This window comes from Camellia sinensis, chromosome 12 (genome assembly GCF_055761805.1).
Source record: "Camellia sinensis isolate YWXY chromosome 12, ASM5576180v1, whole genome shotgun sequence".
Lineage (NCBI taxonomy): Eukaryota > Viridiplantae > Streptophyta > Magnoliopsida > Ericales > Theaceae > Camellia > Camellia sinensis.
The window spans coordinates 105,643,949-105,669,292 of record NC_138972.1 but is presented as its reverse complement, the minus strand read 5'-3'; the positions used below and the strand labels follow the sequence as shown (position 1 = coordinate 105,669,292).

The 25,344-nt window shown below is 34.9% G+C and overlaps 1 long non-coding RNA gene across 1 annotated transcript; it reads right to left on the bottom strand.

Annotated features, from left to right (window-relative positions):
- Positions 1–7,529: 7,529 nt before the first annotated feature.
- On the bottom strand, positions 7,530–24,507 carry LOC114282752 (uncharacterized). Its single transcript, XR_003636358.2, has 4 exons — positions 24,360–24,507; positions 22,163–22,254; positions 20,890–20,952; positions 7,530–7,926 (listed from the first exon to the last, which is right to left on the bottom strand). It is a non-coding gene; the product is annotated as an uncharacterized LOC114282752 (long non-coding RNA).
- Positions 24,508–25,344: the final 837 nt, after the last annotated feature.

Below are 25,344 nucleotides of genomic sequence, written 5' to 3'. Positions count from 1 at the left end.
AACTAAGAATATTATCAAAACTAAAAAATTTATAATTATCAATTTTGAGAAATTTCTCAATTTTTTTCATAATTAAAATTGAGAATATTATAAACTGAAAAGGTTCTCAATTTGAAAAAACCCTAGATCTCTCTCTCAATCTCAAACTTTATCATCTTGTAGTTCTTTGGCTCAGGAGAACCCACATGAGAGTGATCAAGATCTAAGTCACAAAACCATCTTTTGAGAAGCCTCAACCCGAGACTATGATTGACCTGAATCTTTCTGATATCCCTCAAGATTCAGGAAGTGATGAAACCATCATTGAAACCATCGTCCCTAATATTGTGCACAATAATGATATTGAGAAGAAGCCGGCAGCGGAAAAGAAGAGCACCATCACCGAGAAAGCTCCGGCGAAGAAGAAGCTGAAGGCGGGGTAGAAGCTACCCAAGGAGGGCGGAGCAGTTGCTGAAGAGAAGAAGAAGAAGAAGAAGAAGAAGAAGAAGAAGAGCGTCAAGACCTACAAGATCTACATCTTCAAGGTATTGAAGCAGGTTCATCCAGACATTGAGATCTCGAGCAAGGCCATGGGGATCAGAGACAGTTTGCCTAAAGTTTGTTAGACGAGTAAATTAGTTTATTAAAAATTAATGGAACCTGAAGGAGCAAATAATTTTATCTAGGACTTAATGGATCATAAGTTCACAAAATGGAACTTGTATGTAAATGGCCCTTTTTATATTATATAAGGGTAAAAATTACACATCAAAAAGTTATTTTACAGCTTATCAACCAAACACTACTCTACTGCTTAAATTCCTAATCCCACAGCTGCACCAAACAGGTTAACAGCTTATGTTCACAGTTATACATTATAATCTATAACCACTTTTCCACAACTCTACCAAACGGGGTCAATACTAGTTGGTTCACTAGTATATATATTAATTGGTGCATATAACCCCACCACTATAACTTTAGTGATTCAAATTTGTAAAATTTATCATTGATTTGAATTTTTTCCTTTTCAAATTAATACTAAACTGTTATTTACCTTTTTTTCTGTTGAAACTTTAAAAAATTTCTCTTGTTAATTTAAAATAAAATTTAGGGTGAAGCATCAATAAGTCCCAAAATATGAACTTGTAAACTGTTTAATCCTCCCTTTTTTCTTATGAATCCAAAGATCTCAGTAAAGTGAAAATTACGTAAAATGATAGCCACTTACATATTTGGATTTAACTTTTTAGGGATAAAAGTGGGTTTCTCAAAATATAAAATTACACATTTAGACAATTTGCACTATAGAAGTTTTGGATTTTCCCTCATTCTAAAATAAATCCCACGTTACGAATAAAAATCTAACACTCTAATGTAACATTCCAATAACATAATACTTAAATGTAACACATTAAAAAATCCATTGGTGTACTTTTTCTAAATATAACAACGTAACACTCACACAAAAAAAAAAAAAAAAAAAAAAAAAAAAAATTAGTATATTTTCCCGCACGTAACGCTCCAATATAACACCGAAAAAACAAAAAAAAAATCTTTATTGTACTTTTTTCAAACGTAACACTCCAATTAGTGTAATCTCAAACGTAACACTTTAATATAACATACTTTAATATAACACACAAAAACACTAAAAAAAACTTCTTAGTGTATTTTTTCCATACATAACACTCACAGTTTGAAATTATACATTTGTCTAAAACTTACTAAGGAATATTTGTACTCATTTTGGAATGGTTTGAAAAATCTTACATCCTTTCTTTTTTAATGTTACATTGGAGTGTTACGTTTAGGAAAAGTACACTAAACTTTTTGTATTTATTTTTATTATGTTACATTGGAGCGTTACATTTGAGAAAAGTACACTAAGAATTTGTGTGTGTGTGTGTGTGTGTGTGTGTTACATTAAAGTGCTACACTAAGAAATTTTTTTGAAGTGTTATATTGAATTGATACGTTTGAAAAAAATACACTAAAGAGTTTTTTTTTTTTTTTTTGTGTTATATTAGAATGTTACACTAAAGATTTTTGTATGTGTTATATTAAAGAGTTACATTAAGGAATTTTTTTTAGAATATTATATTTGAGTGTTATAATTAGGAAACCTACACTAAGGAATTTTTTTTGTGTGTTATATTAAAGTGTTACACTAAGAAGGTTTTTTGGAGTGTTATAGTAGAGTGTTACGTTCGAAAAAAATACACTAAGGAGTCTTTTTGTGTGTTACATTAGAGTGTTACGTTAAGGAGTTATTTTGGAGTGTTATATTAGAGTGTTACATTTGAAAAAATTACAATAATGAATTTTTTTAAGCGTTACATTAGGATATTGCACTAAGATTTTTTTTTTAGTGTTACATTAGAGTGTTACGTTTGAATATTACCTTGAAGTACACTTTTTAATGGATTAATACGCTTTGTGGATATGAAGCCCACTATTTTTTATCAATTAAAATTTATATAATCATTTTAGGCTAACACCAAGTAAGTAACATCAACAATCCCCACAATCATTCCACAAAATTCCTAAAAAAATGAAAATGTTAAATCATACTTTACCCACATACACCCAAATCCCAAAAAAATATCAAAACCAAAGCTTAAACAAAGGTAAACAAGTAAACTTTAATATTACTAAATCAAATCAATAACATATACTACGAATGAAAATGACTAATTAGTTTATAAAAAAACATGTAGGACTAAATGGACTAATATTTCTCCAAATGAAATTTATGCGTAATTTTTCCTAAAATTTATATTTTTCAAATTTTATTTTCCAGATGTTTTAAACAAGATTGGTATTAAATATAATATATCTAAGAATAAAAGTTAAATTTTTAAATCCTGATGTACCGTATAGTTTTTCTCCTATTTTCTATGAAGATTCTTACAGTCCAAACGGTAAGGAATTTTAACTTCCAAAATAACTTTAATAGTTTTTTGAGAAAATTGAGTCTGGACTCCCATTTCTGCTAATTTTAGCACTTTTTTCTTGTTTGATTTTTATCTCCCAAACCTTTCGAATTTTTTTGCGTGAAATTTGGTGGATGTTTTAATCATACAAATGTGTTTTAAAAAAAATTATAAAAGATTATTTTTACTGTTACAATTGTGATTAAAATAGATAATTAGACTTTACCGTGCACAAGAGTGTCGAATAATAAGTTGAATGCAACATCTAACCGTGTAATTTTTTATCTTTGCAGTAAGATGTTAATATAGATTACTACAATAGGCCAATAACGCTCCATTACATGGAATCTTAGGGGTTGTTTAGGATGATCTAAATAAATACACTTTTTGTCTTTTTACGAAAAGATGTACAGAAAAATAGAAAGGTGATGTGATGGAAAAAAGATAAAAAGATAGATTATTTTTAGATTGCCAAACTTGGCCTTAATGTGCACAAATGCTAATTTAACCTCATAGTGAAATCTTAATGTCAAATAATAAGTTCGATTCCATCAAGTAATGTGGTTAAAACGTGAATTTAAGCATAAAAAAACAAATAAATAAATAAAAGTAATATCTAATTGTCTGATTTTGCTTTTTAAAATTCCACTACTGATTGTTTGGCTAATACAATTGCACATAAATGGCAATTTAATCCCCTTAATGAAATTTTAGAGTGTTACACAATAAATAGAATACAATTTCATAAGCTAATGTGTTTACAAATTAAATTTAAGAGTGAAACCAAAAAATACAAAAGAGTAAGATATACCTCTGTTTGAACAATAAGTAAAAAAATTGTTTAGGTAGCGTTTGGTAGAGCTTTCTAAATATGATTTGAGAATAATAGTTGTATTTTGAGTTCGTGAATTTTGAAATTATAATTTGAATGTGAAAAATTTGTTTGGTGAATGAGTGTTGAAAAGAATTTTGAAAAAAGTTTTTAATTGAGCGAGAAATTTTTGATGTAGCATATTATATTTGATATAAAAACTTATAACTCATAATCAAATACACAACTCAAAATTCTATTAAAGCTCAAAAAATTTTTAAAAATTGAGAAAATATTTTTTGTTGAATATATAAAAATTAACTTGTGTCAACTAAAAAAATAAAAAAATTACACTGTTCCGTTAGCCAAAATTTTTTCGCCTTGACCGAGTTTTCAAAAGTGAACTTAGAATTAATTTTTAAAAGCTGCAAATAAACACCGCGTGAGAACCAATGATTGAAACTAAGGTTCCAAAGTTCTACTAAACAAAGCCTTAGTTTTTCAAAACTATCCCTGGAGTGTTTATAAATAGACTAACAAGTGATTATAAATAGAGTTGTAAAGCATCCCCAGCAATCTCCCCAAACTCATTCCTTACCTATTTTAAGGAGTTAAAATCGTTTTATACCCCTCCAACAGAACCCCTAAACAATTTCCTAAACTAATATTTGCTACAAATAGGGAGTCACTGTAACTCCCTTATATCTAAGTGAATTAACCCGGACGTCCGGCCGGTCGACCACCCCCTTCACTGCACTGCTTTACTCTATCTATCCTCAACTAAACCAAATAATTGAAGCATGTATTGTATAGATATACACAAACAGTGATAGATGGAGAAAGAGAACTTGAGTATATATATCAATTTGTCAAAGGACCTGGGTATATATATTTCAATTTGTCAAAGAACGCGAGTGAACACCATCCCAGAAAATCCAAGAAGAAGATGAAAAAGTAAAAGAATAAAGAAAGAATATTTTAATAATATTTTAGGAAAAGAATAGGAAATTTGTTGGAAGAAGTAAATGAAAAAATGATTCTTAAAATAGACGGGGATGCTATTAGAAACTTGAGCTCCACTCAAGTCAACTTGATTACTAAACCAGTTGAGCAAGCTCAAGCTTGAAGAAAAAATAATCAAACTTAAATTAATTTGTAGATTAAGAGAAAATTATAAATAAAATATAAAAAAATAATCATATTAATAATAAATTTCATCAATCAAAAATATAAATTCACATAAACACAAAAACATAAATAAAGAAATAAAATATACTTCATATATTATTAAAATAAATTTATACTCTTTGTGTTCACGAGTTTTAAATGAGAATCTCAAAAAAAAATTAAATGAGCTGAACATCCTGATTCGTTAGAATCTTTATTTACAAATAGTGTTAGGCTTCTTTCTAGTTCTACTATGAACTTGAACATCATATTCGGGCTTGTAGAGTCTACCATGCATCCAGTGACAACGGAGTCAAAAAATTAAATTAACAGAGACACTTTTTAATTACAATAATTTTTACAAAAATATTTCACGTAAATTTTTACAATTGATTTCACGAAACATTAAAAAAAAAAAATTAATTAGTGTGTTTGGTTGAATTCAGTTTTTTGAAAACTGAATTTTTTTATTTTTTGTATTTTTTTATTTTTAGTGAATATTTTTTGAATTTTAGATAATTTTTTTATTTTTTTAGATGCACCTTACTTAGATGTATCTAAATAGTAAAATATTTGTGAAAAAACATTTTAAAAAAATAATAAATATACAAAAATACAAAAAATATATTGAATTTTCATTTTTTTTTTGTATTTTTTGGTATTTAATGTATTTTTTAAATATTTTTTTTCACAAATATTATACTTTTCAAGTGTATTTATGTTAGGTGTGTCCAAAAATTTTAAAAAAAAATGGCTTAAAATATTAAAAAAATTCATTCAAAACATTAAAATACGAAAAATCAAAAAAGTTGAATTTTCTGAAAATTGGAAACAAACAAACTGAATATTATTTGTAACTAGTGTATCATGAACAATACAAAAAAAATATGAATATAAGCCTTAAAAAAATTATATAATGACAAATTATTTTTTAATACAAAATTTGATTAAAAATTCAATATAATGGTAATACTACATCATCATTGGTATGTGATATCACCCACTAATGGTAACTAAACACACAGAGAGTGAACCTCACATATCAAATGTAACTAACAATCCAATAAATTTTATATCTTTATAATGAGATTACTTATTTTTACATATCACTAATAATGACATCGTCGTTACATTCAGAAAAATTTATAGCTAATATAATTTATTTATAATAGTCTCTTCATTTTCAATCAAAACAACTATTATTGTTTTCATAATTTTTAAAATGTCATTGACATTTCATTCTAATAATATTTTTATAATTTTTTTTAAAAATATTTTCTTTATGTTTGCAAAAAAGGAAAAAAAAAAATTCCCAAAATCTAAGGGGGGCACAGGTCCCATGCTCCCTCCGCCAGTGCATGTATCTCATTTTAATAATTCGAATTGTTCATTTTGTAAGACCTTTCGTATATATCATTTATGAAAAAAATTAGATCAATTTGACAATCATAAAATTTTCATTTTATCACGTTTATCTGCAAAAAAAAAATGGACAACAAGTTGTGTTAATTCAACCCAACCCAACCCAACAAAGTGGGAAAAAAAAACAAAACAAAACAAAACAAAACAAAACATAAAAAAAAAATACAAAACAAGACAAAACAAACTAGGTAGCTAAACACATTTAGGTTAAGTTCTATACAACAGGGCCTAGTTAATTTTCACAAGAAACATGTTCTGTACACAAAAAAGTATGGAGTCAACGAAAGAAGGAACACAGATTTCACATTTGAAAATAAAATCAAAAGCAAATCAAACCTTCGAGAGGAGAAGAAAAAAAAAAAAAAAAGTAGTATATTGATGCGTTCACATTAGAAAAAAATCTGAAGGGATACAATACAAACCTTGAAGAATAGTGACCTGTATAGCTGAACGTTTTTATTTTATTTATTATTATAAAAATACCCTTGTATAAAGGCAAAGTGGACATGCCTAATAATTGAATTTTCATTAGGACCGGACTTGAGATAGCTAAAGTTAAACTAGATATCAGACTGGGTTTAATCCTGAACTGACACAAAAACCCTTGACATGTGTGAGACCGGTCCAAACCAACCTATAACCACCCATAAACCAGATACATTTAGCACTCAAAATGATTCCCCTCACCATCTCCAGTAGCCGATCAACTTTCTTTACCTCTCTTATTAATTAGGGCGAGTTAGCCTTCGGGAAATAGAACACTACCTCTATGAGAGCTTCTACATTATCACAATCTACCTTTAAAAGAGAATAATAAAAGAACTCTCAAAAGTAAATCCAACTCTACTATTTAGATTGAAAGAAGATTATAAATTAAGATATACTTACAAATAAAACATTCTATAACATGAGAACAAATAATTCCATAAATCCTTAAGTCGAATTCAATCTACAGTTTGGACAAATTATTTACTGACATAAAAAATAAAAATCTGCCTCTGGGAATTAGAACACTACCTCTCTATAGGAGCTTCTAAGTATGCCAATCAAATTTCCCTTTATAATGCACATTGTGGGTGTAGAGAGAAATTAAATGTGTATTTTGAAAAACTCCTCTCAATATTTTGTCTTTCCAAATGTGCCTAAATCTTAAAGGCAAGATGGGCATGCTCTCTAATAGCCACTTTCTAAGTAAATCAACCACCTCAACACACTTGGAGGAACAATTTCTGATCAGATTAAGCGAAGGCAAAAAGTTCATAATTGAACTGTGTGGTTTAAGCTTCTTTTGAGTAGTGTTTACATGGTTAAATAAACAAAGACAAAAGCACTAAAAACACAAATTCAGTCTAGGATAATGAGAGGAATGAACCTGGAGGAGAGGGTGGCACCAATACGAGGCCTACTGTGCTTTACACTGGCTTGTATGAGATGGAGAACTCAGCTGGAGAATGGCTAATCATTTCAGGCTTGATTTCAACTTGATTAAATGTCTTGCCCTTGAAAACCCCCAATGACACTGCCAATCCTTTCGGGTACCATGATCAATGCTGCAACGGTGGGTCTTAACTAGCTCCGGTTTTTCATCAAGTGAGGCCTCTCATTTCTGTTCTAAGTAAACAAAATGTTATTATTAGTACCCTGATAATTTCCTTTCTCTTCCAATATTAATACTATCATCAGAAACACAAATGAGCTCAATAAGTGCATCTATTTTTGAAAATAATATATATCACATTATATCATCAAACTAAATCAAACCAAACCAAGCCTTAAGTCCCATCAAATGGGGTCGGCTACATGAATATTTCTTCTCCACGCGGCTCTATCAAAGGCCATTTCATTAGTCAAATTAAGTAGATCCATATCTCTATTTACAACGCTAGCCAACATTAATCTAGGCCTACCCGATCCTCTAACAATTACATCTACCGTCATTGCATCGCATCTCTTCACTACTGCCTCTATTGGTCTCTGTTGAATATGATCAAACCATCTCAATCGATTCTCTCTCAACTTCTCTTCTATCAATGATACTCCTACCCATTCCCAAATACACTCATTCTTAATTTTGTCTTGTCTAGTTTTGCCACACATCCACCTTAACATATTCATCTTAGCAACACTCGTCTTATCGACATGTTATTTTTTGGTTGCCCAACACTCCGTCTCATACAACATTTCTGGTCTAATAACTGTTCTATAGAACTTACCTTTTAGCCTTGTGCGTATTCGTTTATCGCACAGTACCCTAGACGCACTTCTCCACTTAAGTCATCCCGCCTTAATCCTATGGGCCACATCCGCATCAATCTCCCCCGCCGTTGTGATAATCGACCCTAAATAACGAAAATGTTCACTCTTAGGCAGTTTTGATTCTCAATCTTCACTTCTCTACTTTCATTGTTACTGTTACTAAATTTACACTCCATGCACTCTATCTTAGTTATGCTTATCCGAAATCCTTTAGATTCAAGTGCTTTATCCAAATCCCCAAACTGTGTCAACTCCTTCTCTAGTCTCATCCACTAACACGATATCATCTGCAAAAAACGTACACCATGACACGTCATCCTGAATATTTCTCGTCAATTCATCCATAATTAACACAAAAAGATAAAGACTTAAGGTAGATCCTTGGTGTAACCCTACAACGATAGGAAATTCATTTGTCACTCCAACAGGCGATCTAATAATGGTCACCACCCTTTCATACATGTCCCTAATCACATCAATGCAACCTTTTGTCACCCTTTCTTCTCTAACACCCACCATATTATATCCCGAGGCACTCTATCAAATAATGGTAAATCTGTAATGAAAATTCATTTGGTCGGCCATTATGTGACAGATTTTTAACTATTTGTATAAATGAATACTAAATCAACAAATTGGACTAATCAAGTTGGCCATTCCTGTACAGTATCAACTGAGACATTAGGGGGTCATCATTGCCAAAGACAAATACTAATTCTTTAATTGTTTGTTTCTTCCCCATTATGAGTAAGGATGTAATCGGTTCAATACGATCGGTATTTAGGTAAAAAATTACACCGAACCGATAATTTATTTTGAATACTAATACAGACAGTTTCTCTCACCAAACCGCACTGAACCGCTTGAAACAGTTTAGTTTAATACGGTTTAATCGGTTCAGGATTTTTCAAACTTGAGCCACTTTTAAACATAATCATTAATCTATATAAAAACATTAAATTAGTTATTTGTCTACCATTTCAAATATATCCAATCCATCCATTTAATACATACTTTTCAATTCCTAAATTAACAAAAATAAAAACAAAAAAAAAGTTTAAAAATACTAAGGTTTCAAGAATAATGAGTTGGAGTTAAGATTATATATAATAAGAGTTTACAAACTTAGGTTATAAAGATGATAAGATTAATTAATTAAGATTAATATTTTATTATACTTATTAATATCATTATAGTATTAGATTACATATATATTATAAATACAATATATGTTGAAGCGGTCAAATTTTGGTTTAGATCGATACACAAGGTGCTTAAACCGATACCGCACCGAAAATCGAAAAAATTCAAATTTAAAAACAGCACAGACCGATTCTTATTAAAAAACAGGCCAAATATAGCCAGTTTGATCCGGTTCAATCGGTTTGGTCATTTTTTTCGATATTTCTTACATCCCTAATTATGAGGCTATTTGTTGTTGGTGTTGGCGTTGGTGTTGGTGTTGGTGTTGGTGTTGGAGTTGCGGGTTTCTATTGTTAGACGTTCTTAAATAGTTGATTGTCCAGTTTAACGTAATTGTCTTGATATTTATAAAAATGTAAACATTTTCCAATCGATAATTCAAAAAACAAAGAAGAAGAAGAAGATGAAGAAGAATACTAAAGCATTAATGATTATAAAAGCATCACCCATAGGTTTGTTAAAAGTAGCAATTTTCACGAGTCAGGTTCACCCTTAACCCATCAACCCAACCGAAGGCATCAAGGTTGGAAAATGGTCATCCATTGCCGCTTAACTTGCTATTCAAAATCAACCGAGTCAAATCATTCAGTTTGCCAGACAATTTGGTAGGTGGTAGATACATAACACAAAGACTACCCTACCACTCATATTGTGATTCAAACAACAAATCCCACATTTAAATATGTATACAACTCAAAATGAATGGAAGAGATATTTGAGAGATTGAATCAAATATGCATTCAAACATATATAAAGATTTGGGACTAAATGAGAAACATATGATTTTCACTGCCACCATCAAGGTTTCTGGTGTAGGGAGAGTGAAGAGGGAAAGGGATTTTCTGGCAAGGGAGAACAAAGATGGGGTGTGAGGCTCTGTAATCAGTGTAATGGAAGAGGGAGAGACTTGTAATGAAAGAGAGGGAGAGATGCGTAGATGAAAGAGTGGAGAGACTAATTATTTTGATGGAGACAAAGTTACAACTCTTCATGTAATGGGAGACACAGAGACAGATGGTGAACCCTAGGCTAAGAGATGAGCATTAGCATCATTTTTTATAAGATGTAATCTATAGCACCAATAAACATTAAACACGTGGATAAAAGTATATTTATGTGTTATATCGGTTCAGTCAGATTATTTGATTTCTTTTCCCACCAAACTGTTACACGACCGTCAATTCGTGTAACAGTTTGATTTCTTTTTTTTTGGCTAGTCCATTGAGATGATCTAACATTTTGGTGTACAAATGATGGCATGCATCTGTCACCTGAAAATTTGTTTGTTTTGAGCTTTATTTCGTGGCATTTCATGAAAATCCTTTGCAACTTAACTTGGACAATATGATAACTAACACTAAACGTGAGAGGTTAACATTAGCGTATCATAAGTGAAGCAATGTAGTGAACTTGACAAAATAATAATAATAAGTGACGCAACGCAATGATGCTACTCCATGGAAAATAAATCAATTATAGATCAAAATATAAAGCCTAGACAAGTGCGTATGTGAACGCAAAGGAAGAAACTGGAACAAAAAGCGTCAACACACAATTGTGCCTAACAAAATTACAAAAGTAGACGGGTAAGGCTGAGACCTTGATGGCAATTATTTTGTCATAACATAAAAGACCACGTTAAAAACAGCAACTTAATTTTACTAGGCTTGTGTATTCATTAATTAAAAACAATTGTTTTTCATAAGCAAGTGCAAAGAAACAAGATTATGAAACCCAAACCATTGGCCAAAAAAGAGACCGGGTCAAGGGTCACTAGTTCAACCGCATCGTCAACCAGAATCAAACCGTGATATCATAAATATTAATATAAGTAATAAAAAATATACTCATTTAAATTATTTTTATATTTTAAGATATATAATTATATAAATATGTGTTTACACATTTATATTGATTGTTTGTGGGGAAAAAAAAGAGTTTATCATATTTGTTTTTTTACTGAATGTTATAAACAATATCTATTTACTAAATATTAATATAGTACTAGGGTAGTTTAATGGTAAATTGCAAGACTTTTACACAGCAAGCACTGTGATCAAGCCTCCCAAGTCCCACCCAACTATGCCTTTTACAAAGGTTGTACTCCGGTTTGTTAGGACTCAGTTTAGATTGGCAATCCCGTTTGGCAAACATCATTACATTGTATTTGCATCTGTTCCTTCGTATCTGTGAGGTAGAAAGTGTATTTAGATGCAAATTCAACTTGTTATGCCTCAAACACATTATTTGTGACCTGGCTAAGAGTTGTGCACCGCTCAATCGATTATCAAACACTCATTCACCCTTGCAGTATCTCAGACCTGAAAATGAAGAAACTGAAGGGGGTCATAAACCGCTCGAGCGGTCCTAGCAGACTTGCAGTATATCTCATAGCATCAAGAAATAATCCTGCAGAGTGTTATAACTGCTCGAGTGATCTGAGGCAGCCAATTCTGTTATATGCGTGTGGTTCAGTTCAGATTTGGATCTAGACTCTTCGATTTCTCTTCCTGGAGTGCAAAAAACAAAGGCTAAGAGTTCTAGTGAGACCCAACCACTTACCTTCATGAATTGAGATTGATCTAGTGATCATCAATGCTTCATGGATTGAAAATCATCAAGGATTCATTCTTTAAATTCACTTTACTAGAGAAGCATTCTTCAGTGGATTCCCGATATTTGAGCATAGAGGTTTTGATGAAGTTCAGACCTAGCTCTTTGTCGTGGATTCAGCAGTTGGTATACAATTAATTGAAGAAGACGGGGTTTGAAGATGCACAATGAGTTTGAGTCAATTCGACCATGCATTTGCTAGGTAATTGAGTGTTCTCATAGCGTAATTTTTTGTTCTTCTTGGTGGATTGTTTGTGGCTTCAACCCATGAGGTGTTGTAATTGTGATTTTTCTCCATTAAAATTGCTCGTCTTGGATTGTGTTCAGATCTAATTTAGTTCTTCTAGAATTGGATTAGATCTAATTGTGGTAGCTGAGGTTGTTAGTTTGATTGTTGAGATTGGAAGAATTGAATTATAAGTATAAATCAACACATCTCAAATTAGGGATTTTTCAATTGGTATCAGAGCCAAGTTGTCATGGTTCGAGTCATGCGAGCATCATCGTGAGGGAGGAATTTTGGTTGGTGCACAATGTCGCTCCTTGCAACTGCTCTGAGAATAGGCTCGTGGGCATGATGTTGAATGCCATAAAAGATATAAATAAAGCCCTCCCTAGAACCAATTTGTTGTAGGAGAGTTAGTGGAACTTAGTTTGACTCTATGGACTTCTCTCAAGTATTTCTAACACGTGGATTGACCATTGTCTAGCACACCAACTGTTGATGTTGATGTTTTAACCCCATCTTTATGCACTTTCATTGCTTCCTCATCCGTTAATCTTTATGGCTTGAGAAAAGGGCTAATTATGAGTGATAGCCTCCATACCGTCTTTAGTGCTATCCATACTTCATTGGACAAGGCTCCCAAACTCCTAAGTGTATGACAACGCAAGAAACATAATAAAATTTTTGAGGTTGTTTTGAAGGGGAGCACTTGACTTTACGTCAACAAAGATACTATTGATACCTAGTGTAGACAAGCCATTTTGACTAGTGGACCTAAGACTTCGACACCCTCCAATGTTTTCCGATGTTGAAAGTGTCACATTTCCAGTGCAGCAGTGCTCATGAACTTCCAGTACCATCTTTATGGCTTGAAAAAAGGGCTAACTATGAGTGATAACCTCCAGGATCGTCTTTAGTGCAATCCATACTTCACTGGACAAGGCTCTGATACTCATGAGTGTAAAAGTCGCCTATGATAGCGCAAGAAACATAACCAAAAAAATTTGAGGTTTTGAGGGGGAGCATTCGCATTTACATCAATATAGATACAATTGGTGCCTAGTGTGAACACCCCATTTGACTGGCCTTAAGACTTTGGCACCCCCGGGTGTTTTTCGATGCTGAAAGTGTCACATTTCTAGTGTAGCAGTGCTCATGAACTTCCAATAAACTCTCTGGATTAACTCCCAAATTAAACCTAAGTTTTCAAAGTGTTTTTCAACCTTAACCAAAACAATGTTTTCAAAATGTGTTAAAAAATGCCTGGTGAAACGGTAATTCATGCATTTGACCAACCCTGAGTTGTCAATTTTTGGTAAAAAATTGTCTAGAACAAGTTTTTCTCCTAAAAAAATGCAATTAGAGGTCCATTGAATGCATGGGAAGTGGACAAAATCAATTAAAACGAGGACGGCAATTTGCAAGAGGTGGGGACCACCTGATGAAAACATAAGGCCCCAAGTGCTTCAATGAACTGCATATCTAAACCTGCAATTGCAAATGCGGGATTGTGATTGCATGCTCCTATATAGGGGTGTGCACGGTACGGTTCAGGAAGTTTGAGAGTAAATTATAAATCAAACTATGAATAGCAGACTGGCAAATAACCAAACCCCGGTTTAGGACTGTTTCAATTTGCTAGTTGTTTGGAGGGTTCTCTTTTTAGTTGTTTTTCTTTTTTGTTATTATTTTGACCTCTCTAATTGATCTATTTGTGTGTGTGTGTGTGTGGTTGATTGTGCCTCATTGGGGGCTCTCTAGCCTAATTTTCTTCATGGAACCCTTATCCTCCCACAAGAACTTAAAAAATCTGCCTGAAAGTGTACCTATAACCAGGTCAAGTTTCAGAATGCTATACAAGACCTATATAACTCCCTCTGCAAGGATAGGGTCGTTCTTCTAGAACATAATTTCTAGCCTGATGCCTTAATTGATAGCCCCACCCATCCTTGGTTTACTCTGGTAGGGGGAGAACACCTCTTGAACATTTTAGGTCAAGTCAATCTTAACTAGGTTCGTGAATTTTATTGTAACATTTACAACATTGATGATGTCCAGACTGCTTTCAAGACCTTTATGCAAGGTCAAGAACTTACCATTTCACCCAAGTTGATTGCCTCTCAACTAGGCATCAAACAACCTCTCTTTGTTGACTACCCTTATGACATGTGTCCTGTAAAAATTTATGTATTATTGATTGATATTGATTGGTTAATTGTTGATATATTTACAATTCCTATATATAGAAGAAAATGTGGTAGTAGGTGTAGGAGTGAAGTGGAGGTGGTAGGTGGAGTGTGTGATAGTGGAGGTGGTAGGTGTGGAGTGTGTGATAGTGGAGGTGGTAGGTGGAGATAAATTCTAACAGCCCCCCGCAAACTCAAGGAGGATAGAAACTAACCAACTTGAGTTTGGAGAGAGGAACAAAATAATAAAATACATAAAAATAAAAGAGGATAGGAGACACTGTATGGTCGTGTCAGACCATTGTAGAAGACAGTTTATGGGGTCATGTCGGACCGTTGTAGAAGACAGTTTATGGGGTCATGTCGGACCGTTGTAGCAGACAATGTGGTGACAGTGGTTGTGACAGTTTACGGAGTCTTGCTGGACCCTTGTAGAAACTAACCGGAATCAATGTCGGGACAGTTTACAGAGTCTTGTCGGACCCTTGTAAAAACTAACCGGAATCTATGTCGGGACAGTTTACAGAGTCTTGTCGGACCCATGAAGGAGCTAACCGGAATCAATGTCGGGACAGTTTACAGAGTCTTGTCGGACCCTTGAAAAAGCTAACCGGAATCAAATGTCGAGACAGTTTACAGAGTCTTGTCGGACCCATAAAGGAGCTAACCGGAATCAATGTCGGGACAGTTTACAGAGTCTTGTCGGACCCATGAAAATGGTGCACCCTCAAAAGGTGTGCCCAATTTTGTCAAAAAGGCGTGCCATAAAAAGGCGTGCCCAATTCATCAAAAAGGCGTGCCGGACATGATGGCGAGGCACGTGGGCGCCTTGGCTTGCGTGCCCGTTTTGTCGGCTAGTGGCAAGAGGCGCGCGATGCGCATGGCTGCCTCGGCTATTTAACGGAGGCTGAGGCCGAGGCAAAAGGCTGAGAAAAAAACTTGCGAGAGATATTCTGAGAGAGATTTCTGAGAGAGATATTCTGTAACACTCTGTTGTCTGAGAGAGATTTCTGAGAGAGATACTCTGTAATACTCTGTGGCCCAGAAAATGGCGTCATCTTCCCGGAGTCTGCTCACTCTCTTTCCCGACCTCAACGAGTCAACAAGAGAGACAACTGGTGCGGTGGCACTGGAACCTCAACCAAGCGCCCCAGAGTTTACTCCGTTGAACTTTCCGATGCGGTCTGTGGAGCAAAGAATGGCAGTGCAGTCGGATGTGGAGGCCAATCAGTATACTTTGAAGGCATGTGTGGAAAGCATGACGGCGGTCACAAACTTGTCGAACCGGCTGCAGAGTAGGACAAATGAGGTGCAGCATTTAAACTCCCAGCTGGCTCTGCTCCAACGCATGTATAAGGATGCGCGAGCAGAGATAAGCGTGCTAAGGGCAGAAAACAAGGAGCTGAAGCGGAAGGCCACCGTGATGTTCCGATTTGGAGGGACGCCATATGCTGCAGTGGAGGAGCAGGGAGTAGTGATCGTGCCCAGTGGAGTGGGAAACACGGAGGCAACACCGGCAAGGGCTGCTCAGGACGGAGACAAGAAGAAGAGACCTGCGGCTGAGTAAAGAAGAAAAATCCCACTGTGGGTGTGGTTGTCTTGTTTGTGGTTTTTTTTTTTTTTTTTTTTTTTGGTGTAAAATGGTGATCGGGGTGAGCCCCGACATGAATAAAATAAGTTGGTGTGCAGTTCATCTTCTTCCTCGTTGTTGTTGTTTTTTTTTTTTTTTTTTTTTTGGTGTAAAATTGTGATCAGGGCGAAATCCCGATAGAAATAAAATGAGTGTATTGGGCAAATCCGAATGGCTTGAAGGTACAAGACTGAGCAGAAAAAATTAGATGGAATGAATTTTTTTTTTTATTATTTTTTTTTTTTTTTTTTATTTTTAATAATAAAAAATTGAGGTTCAAGGAAAAGTTGGGCTGTGGAAAGAAGAAAAAGAAAAATTAGCACCCACGTGAGTTCCATCCAATTTTTTATATATATAAAATAAATAAAAAAAAAGGTTTGGACGGTGGAAAAATATTTTAAAATAGAAAAAATTATATAATATAGGTATCTCTTTGAAACTATATGCTGGTGTGGATCAAAAAAGTGGGCCAAATTACCAATACCGCCACTAATAGAAAAGTAATATGAGAGGTGTGCAAATCAGGTGGTGGGGCGGTGTCTTTTCAAAAGATAGAGTAAAATAAAGATATAAAAAAAGAAAGTGGAGTGTTGGGTCAGCGTGTGTATGGCAGAGAAGACAAACCCACGTGACTGACATTCGGACAGTTCGATATATTAATAACCGCTAGCGACTTGCAACTATGCTTTAGGGTTGCAAGGACCTCATCATCAAGACCAGGGCAGCTCATGAGAGACGGGAGAGACGGCGCCGGAGCTCCAGTAGGCGGCGTCGGAGGACTCAGTAGCGGAGACAGCGCCGGAGATGTCGGCTTGAGAACAGAGGAGCTAGTTAGGAGCCTCAGAATTCTGTCCAGCATCACCGCCGCATCTGGGTTCTTCGTCGGCAGCTGAGCCGCCACCTCCGACGGCGACACATAGGCACCTGGACCAGCCTTACCCATGATCTCCAAAAAGTCAAGCTCAATGGCCGATTTCAACACCATGGGAAGAACAGACGCGCTCGCTAAAGACTGAGTTAACCCGGGTGAGGACTTAGGAGATGAGGTCGGTGGCTTCACGGACGGTGTCGGAGCCACCGAAGGAGTCGCGGCGGCCTTCGGCGGCGACGCCATCGGAGATTTCGTCGGTGAAGCTGCCGGAGCCTAAGCGATGGCAGATCCAGCCACCAAAGCGAACATCAAAAACACCACTACGCTCGGGTAAGCCATTGGAGTTGATTTTCTCTCTCTAGAAACACTACAAAAACAGGGAGTTTTAGAGAGAGAAAGCTAGAGTATAGAGAGAGAGAATTAGAAAATTTGGGTTTGTCCGGCGGACGGCCAAGGCGAGGCTGCCGCCCGCCGGTGAAGCGGAATCACTAAGTTCTTAACCTCGCTCTGATACCATGTAAAAATTTATGTATTATTGATTGATATTGATTGGTTAATTGTTGATATATTTACAATTCCTATATATAGAAGAAAATGTGGTAGTAGGTGTAGGAGTGAAGTGGAGGTGGTAGGTGGAGTGTGTGATAGTGGAGGTGGTAGGTGTGGAGTGTGTGATAGTAGAGGTGGTAGGTGGAGATAAATTCTAACATGTCCCTACACCAATCCCATTGATTTTCACCAAATTGCCGCTGAACTTGTTGGTCATCCACAAGTTTGGTTTGATGGGTTAAGCAAACAATTTGAACTGACCCTTATTTATCGCCTCTCATTGTCAATGCCAATGCCAATCCCTATTCCTATAGCTTCAATGTCAATCAGTAAAAGGGATTCATGTTAGTTACCCTTGCTTCGAGTCAGTCCATTGATGTGAATCTCCTTATACTATCTACCGTAACATGGTTAGCATACACATAATAAGAAGACCATTGGCCTCCATTACGGGTTCTCAATTCATTGTTTTCTTCAGTCTATCTCTACCAATACCATTGATGATATTCTTCGTCCCTATCTCTAAGCCCATTACCAAATGCAACATCTCTCAAAATCAAGCTCATGTGAGACCTAGAGAGGCAGGTCAAGGGGTGTTCCTACAGATGATGACGATGAAAAGGCTGTTTTGATGCCTAGGCAACCGGTGAAGGAGAGCGAGCACCACGGTAGGCTCCAGCTTGTGGCTTTAGGAGGAGCTTTGCTCAGTTCCAAATTACCCAGCTTGAGTTTTGACAAGAAGTCCGAGGCCAATTGGATTAGATAGATGCACGCATTGCGCATGGCAATACATAATTTAATCATATTGATCCTCGTGTTGATCAAACAGCGGGTCATGTCATGTCGATCAAATGTCGACTCAGTTTGGCTATATTGTCTCGTTAATCGAGCACCAGCCACCTCCACAATGATCTTTTTACAATTCTTGTCTCTTCTTGATCTTGCAACTAGCTACATTGTTGTCACTATTTTCTCAAAGACGTTGATGCTACTTGATGTACTTTGCTGCTCCTATTCCGACATTTGGATACTTTGTGCTGCTCATGTCGTATATCATTTGTCCACGCTGGAAGAAAAAAGAGAGTATTAGGTTTATGATTTTTTTATTATGCTCTTGTTATGCATTAGTTTGTTCATTTTATCATGCGAATATATTTTGATGGTTGTGATGCTTGAGTTGGAAGCTTATCAGCTATATTGTTGATGCTTTGCTTACCATCATTGGGGTTTTTTTTTTTTAGATGGGTACCATCATTGGATATTGAATCTTGCTATTCATCATTGGATATTGCTACACGTGGTACTAACGTTGATTGTAGATTTCTACTTGTGCCTTGAGGATCTTTCAAGTTGTATTAGGAGTGCTTTGTCACGGTCATGGAATTGCTAATGGGAGAGATTGTCAAGCCTTAGTTTAGATTGGCAATTCCATTTGACAAGCACCATTACATTGTATTTGCATTTGTTCTTTTATATCTGTGAGGTAGAGAGTGTATTTGGATGCTAATCCAACTTCTTGTGCCTAAAACTCATTATTTGTGACATGGCTATGAGTCGTGCACTGCTCAAGCAGTTATTTCACCCTTCCAATATCTTAGACCCAAAGATGAAGAAATTGCATAGGATCATAAACCGCTCAAGTCGTCCTAGCAGATTTGCAGTATCTCAGAGCATCAAGAAATAATTACTCAAGCGGTGGTAAGTTCGCTCAAGCAGTCTAAGACGGCCAATTCTATTATATGCATGTGATTCAGATCAAATCTAGATCTAGATTCACCCATTTCTCTTCATGCTGTGCAAAAAACAGACAATGAGAGATCTATGAAGATCCAACCACCTACCTTGATGAATTGAGATTGATCTAGTGATTACAACTCCATGGATTGAAGATCGTCAAGGATTCATTCTTTAAATTCACTTTCCTAGAGAAGCATTATGAGAATTTGAGCATGGAGGCTTCGATGGAGTTCGGAGTCTAGCTCTTCATTGTGGATCCAACAGTTGGGATACAATTCATTGAAGAAGACGGTGTTTGAAGATGCACGATGAGTTTGAGTCAATTTGAGTATGGATTCACTAGGTAATTGAGTGTTCTCATAATGTAATTCTTTGACCTTCTTAGTGAATTGTTTGTGGCTTTGGCCTGTGATTTTTCATCACAATTGGAGGTGCTCCAATGGTGATTTATCCACGTTAAAATCACTTGTCTTGAATTGTATTTAAATATAATTTAGTTTTCCGAGAATTGGATTAGATCTAATTGTTATAATTGAGAGATTGTTAGTTTGATTGTTGAGATTGGTAGAACTGAATTACAAATATACGCCAACACATCTCAAATGAGGGATTTTTCATGGTATGCAGGCTTGCCCTTGGCAGTTTTCATGAATCGACTCTGATGGTGACTGGTTCAACTGTGGTATTTGCCGATTTAATGAAAATAAGCTTGTTTTTAAACTATAGTGGGTTTGAGTGAAAGAGAACAAAAGAATGGAGGTAGTAGGTCACTAGTCTAATGCTAATTTTTTCCATGAAAATAAATGTGTGCGCCTCCAGTTATTTAGTGCATGGCATTACACCTCCCTTAATAAAATTCAATCTTATATATTTTAATGATGCAAATTTTGTTGTCCAATTTAATGGATGGAATCCCTCCATGTTGTAATGAAATGAACATCATATAATGCCCTAAAACCCACTGTCACAGAAAAAAGACATAAAAGTCATAGGCTTTCAGTAGCAACTCAGGCTTGAGCTATCAAACTTAATTAGATGTAGTCCTATCACTAAGATCATAAGTTATCCATGTCTTGATTTCAAGAGAACTAAGGAGTAAAACAAGGTCCCATCCCATCCAACCATTGACACCATCATGGACCAAGGCAGCTGCAACAATGTAGCTACTCTCATGTCCATTCTTTAGGAAATTCCAAGAATTCATGGCACCAAGGAAATTCAAACATAAAGCAAATACTTAAAAGGTATCACTACCATTATTCATTCATGAGAAGAAAAATATTGTACAGGAGCCGGTGTATACCTCTAATGTGCATGAGCTTGTGGGTAACTTCAGCCTTCAGGGACCATAGTACCCACTGGGAATCTGCAACAGACGTGTCACTAATTAATTTAATAATTTTTTTTTTCAAGAAGGATGAAATGTTTAGACCAATGTGAATAAGTAAACTAATAAACCAGGCTACAGTGGGAAATTAATTAAAAGGGGATTTTCGTATCTTAAGAATAAAAACATGAAAGCAAAATTCTTTTCGTATTCCATGATTGTGCACCTTACACCTGTAAGATAAAAGTTAGTTTAGCAATACGTTTTACAGAGAGAAACTGAAGAGTTGCATAACCCAAACACAAAACTTACCCACCATAGAAAAGAAGCACTAAATATTGTTTTTATTAAATCAAACATAATCTAAATCTCTTAAACCAATCAGTTAACGTGGATAATAACTATTCAGTTACTAAGCCAAATGGACAAAGGAGAATTATGCATCTTAAAAGAACTAGATAAAAAAACAGAAAAGAAAGAAAGATACATATTCTTAAGGTTACCTTCCCCTTTAGGATATATGGGTGATAATAACATTTTGGGAAAAATCATTTAGTAATTTCAATCCTTATAATTAGACAACAAATTATTCCTATATAGAGCCATAAGTTGATAACAAGAAGCCCATAGATTATTCCCTTGGACATCACCTTTGCCTTTTCTTTTTCCTTTCAAAAAATATATATATATATATTAAAATGATAAGAACACAGATTTTATTTGTGGGCTCGCCCCATGATTGCGGATAATGTTAAGGTCCTGCACAGCGCGGAAAAACAGAAAATAGATACACATTATATTTACACCACGAAAAACTTGCACAAACATGTTCCTAAAAGAGAATGATAGAGGACCAAACATAGAACAATTGAGAGAAACCCACTACAAATATCTTTGGCTTTTTCCCCATTAAACTTCCAGAATTTCTTTTTCTTTCTCCTATTCAATCTCTATTAAACCTTAGGAAAGAAAATGCAACAGATCATCCAATTCTTTCTATTCACAATCAATAACTTATATGACTTTACCATTTTTGTCTACCTTATTAACATAATTTAAATCAATAACAACCACTCAATCAATCTCAACCAAGTAGTCTGCATTCTATTATACTACATCCAAATTCAATTCCAATTATGAAAAAACAGAGAATTAATATGAACATGTGTATATACAATTATGCATACAAATATGTATATACATATGTTCTATATATATATAGAGAGAGAGAGAGAGAGAGAGAAATCACCATCAAGGCAAAAGATTGTTGATGTCCCAATGCCGTAGATCTAGACCCGCTGGCCCAGCAAGGCCAGCACCCAACAAACCCATATTCATCATCTGCAATTTTGAGGGCTAAGGTCATGAGTGGTTGCAAAAGGGTAGGTGGGATAGCTATAGTGTATAGCAGAACAGAGAGAAGGGAAAAAGAGAGGTAGCTGGGCTCTCAAAGTTTATCAAACAGATCAGACCATCGTAAAAGTGAGACTCAAAACTGATGTGCTTTATAACATAGATTCACCATTATGTGGGTGTTTGGGAAGTGAGTTTTTATGTAGATTTTTTTAGTTGTAAGATATTATTAGATAAAAAAATTTTAGTGTTTGGGAAGATAGTTGAGTTTTTTTGTGGTTGGATGTGATGTTTGTGAAAGAAAAAGTGAAATGATTATGGGGTTGGATGTGATATTTTGTTTGAATTTGTTTTTTTTGGTTTTGCAAAACTTTTGTCTTTTAGTGAAAAAAATGAGAAAAAAATTTAGGAACCAAGTTCCCAAACACCACCATCTATATTACATTTCTTCAATTAAAGAAAACAAAATGTTCAAATTCTAAGAAGTATTATCTTAAATATCAAGTATTACGTATTGTACTTTTCGAATTAACATTTTACAATCAAATTTCAAATAAACAGGAATGGAAGTTCTCTCCACCATAAAAAGTAATAATCTTGACAGCATCGAAACCAATTAGGCCTCGAGGCAGGAGTACCAACCACATAAACGACTAGCAGTTTCTAGAATACATGCTCATTCCAGAATTCTGACACTGACACACATGCACACACAAACAAAAGAGAGGGAGAGAGAACAATAAGCCCAATATTGGAACAAAATAATAACCACATAATTTTCTTTTTGGTAAATTACACTTACACTTCTTGAGGTTTGTCTTTAATACAGATTCATTTTTGAGATTTAAAAATTATAGACCCCCCTTGTTAGAATTTTATCTGTTAACGGGGTTAACAAAAATGGTTAAACGGCCTTTTTACCCTTTATCATTTTTCTATTTTCCACTCTACCTTTATTTCTCTCTTTTATTGGAGATGATTAACATATTTGCGTGTTCCAATGTTAAATATGTTACATCATCTCCAACAAAATCATCTATATTTTGGGAACTTGGCCATTTTAGTGGTAGTTTCTAGGATTAGTTTTGCTAGCATCTATATTTTGCTTTTCAATTGCGCTCGGTTTGTTTTCACTAATGGCAATCTTCAGCAATTCATTTCCAAGCAGCATTTTTATGCTTTCAATCTCGTTATCTTGTCATGATACAAACACGCAAATACAAATTTTAAAAATACATTAGACACGGATATTGGCGGTGTTTGGCAACTAGGTTTTTGGGGTTTTTTTTTTATTTTTTTCACTACAAGACAAATGTTTTACAAAACCAAAAAAAATCAACGACAATGCTACGTAACTCAAATTTTGTGGCTCAAAAGTGGCTCAAATGGCCAAAACGACGTCATTTTGAGTACAGAACAACATAAAAATGGCCAAAACGACGTTGTTTTGGCCATTTGAGCCACTTTTGAGCTACAAAATTTGAGCTACGAGACATTTTCCAAAAATCAATCCAAACAAAATGTCACATCAAACCCCGTAATCATTTCACTTTTTCTCTCACAAATATCACATCTAACCACAAAAAAACCCAACTATCTTCCCAAACACAAAAAAAAAATTCTTCAATAATATCCTATGACTAAAAAAACCTACAAAAAAAAATCACTTCCCAAACACCCACATTGTATGTCAGATTTTTTAATATTAATAAAAATTTGCAATATAACACTGAATAAAATAAAACCGTAGTCCGTGGCTTATTCACATATCACATAACAGTTGCATTCCATTAAAGATTCAGAAGTGAATTCCATCTATCAGCAAAGAATTGCAGGTACCAAAAAAGATTTTTGAAAAAATGAAGGTATCAGCACCAAAAAAAAAAAAAGTGCAGCTATCAGTAACAAAATGTACGTACAGCAATAAAAAAATGCAAGTACATCTATCATCAAATTCATTGGAACATATGCCAAAGAGAAAAATTAAAAAATTAAAACAAATTATTTCCGGTCGAGGAAAATAAATAAATAAATAAAACTAAGAAAGAAGGTCGAAGGAAGAAGAGAAAGAGAAAGGGGGGACGAAGACTGACCTGAATATGAAGAGATTCCTCGACCAGTCAAAGCTTCAGCTTTGCAACCTTCGGCTCGCTCAATTCTTTCTTCTCCTCTCCACAATCGGCTAGGGCTTTCTCCACTGCCTCCCTGTCTTCACTTTCTTTTCTTTATTTTACTAGTGGTCAGGCCGTGCGATGCACGAGATTTTAAAAAGACAATAATTTTTAAAAAAAATAATAATAATAAAATAAAAATGATACATTAATAAATTCTAAATTAATAACTTATACCTTAATCTCAAATATTTTTTTATAAATTGAATAGTCCCATTGTAAGGGAATTAACCATTAAAAGCATATACATTCTGTTCGTGCATGATAAGACTAATGGACAAGCTTGGTAATTTGATAATGTCAAATTACGGAAATAGGGCAGCAGTCGTCATCAATATCATCAACATTATCAACATCGGTGCTATGATCAACATCATCAACCTCAGCGCCATGATTGACATCATCAACACCATGATCGACATCATCAACGTTAGTGCCATCATCAACATTAGCGACATCAACGCCATGATCAACATCGTCGACATCTGCAACGTTTGTTAGGAAAAGGCCGATCCATCATCAATATCAGTGCTAGACATCATTAAACATTAGGGCCATGATCAACATCATCAACATTAGTTCTATCATCAACATCAGCGACATCCACCACCACCGTATCCACCCTTACCATGACCACTACCACCGCGGAACTCGCGGCCTCCGCTACCGCTTCCGCGGGACTGGGCCTCATTGACGGTGATGTTGCGCCCGTCAAGATCCTCACCGTACATTCCCTCGATAGCGTCCCTCATCGACTGCTCATCCTTGAACGTCACGAACCCGAACCCCCTGGATCTGCCAGTCTCACAGTCGTTGATGACACACCGATCCAGTACCACCGCCATTGGTGATGTAATTGATGTTGTTGGCGATGTTTTTGTGATGTTGCAAATTTTTAAGAAACAAA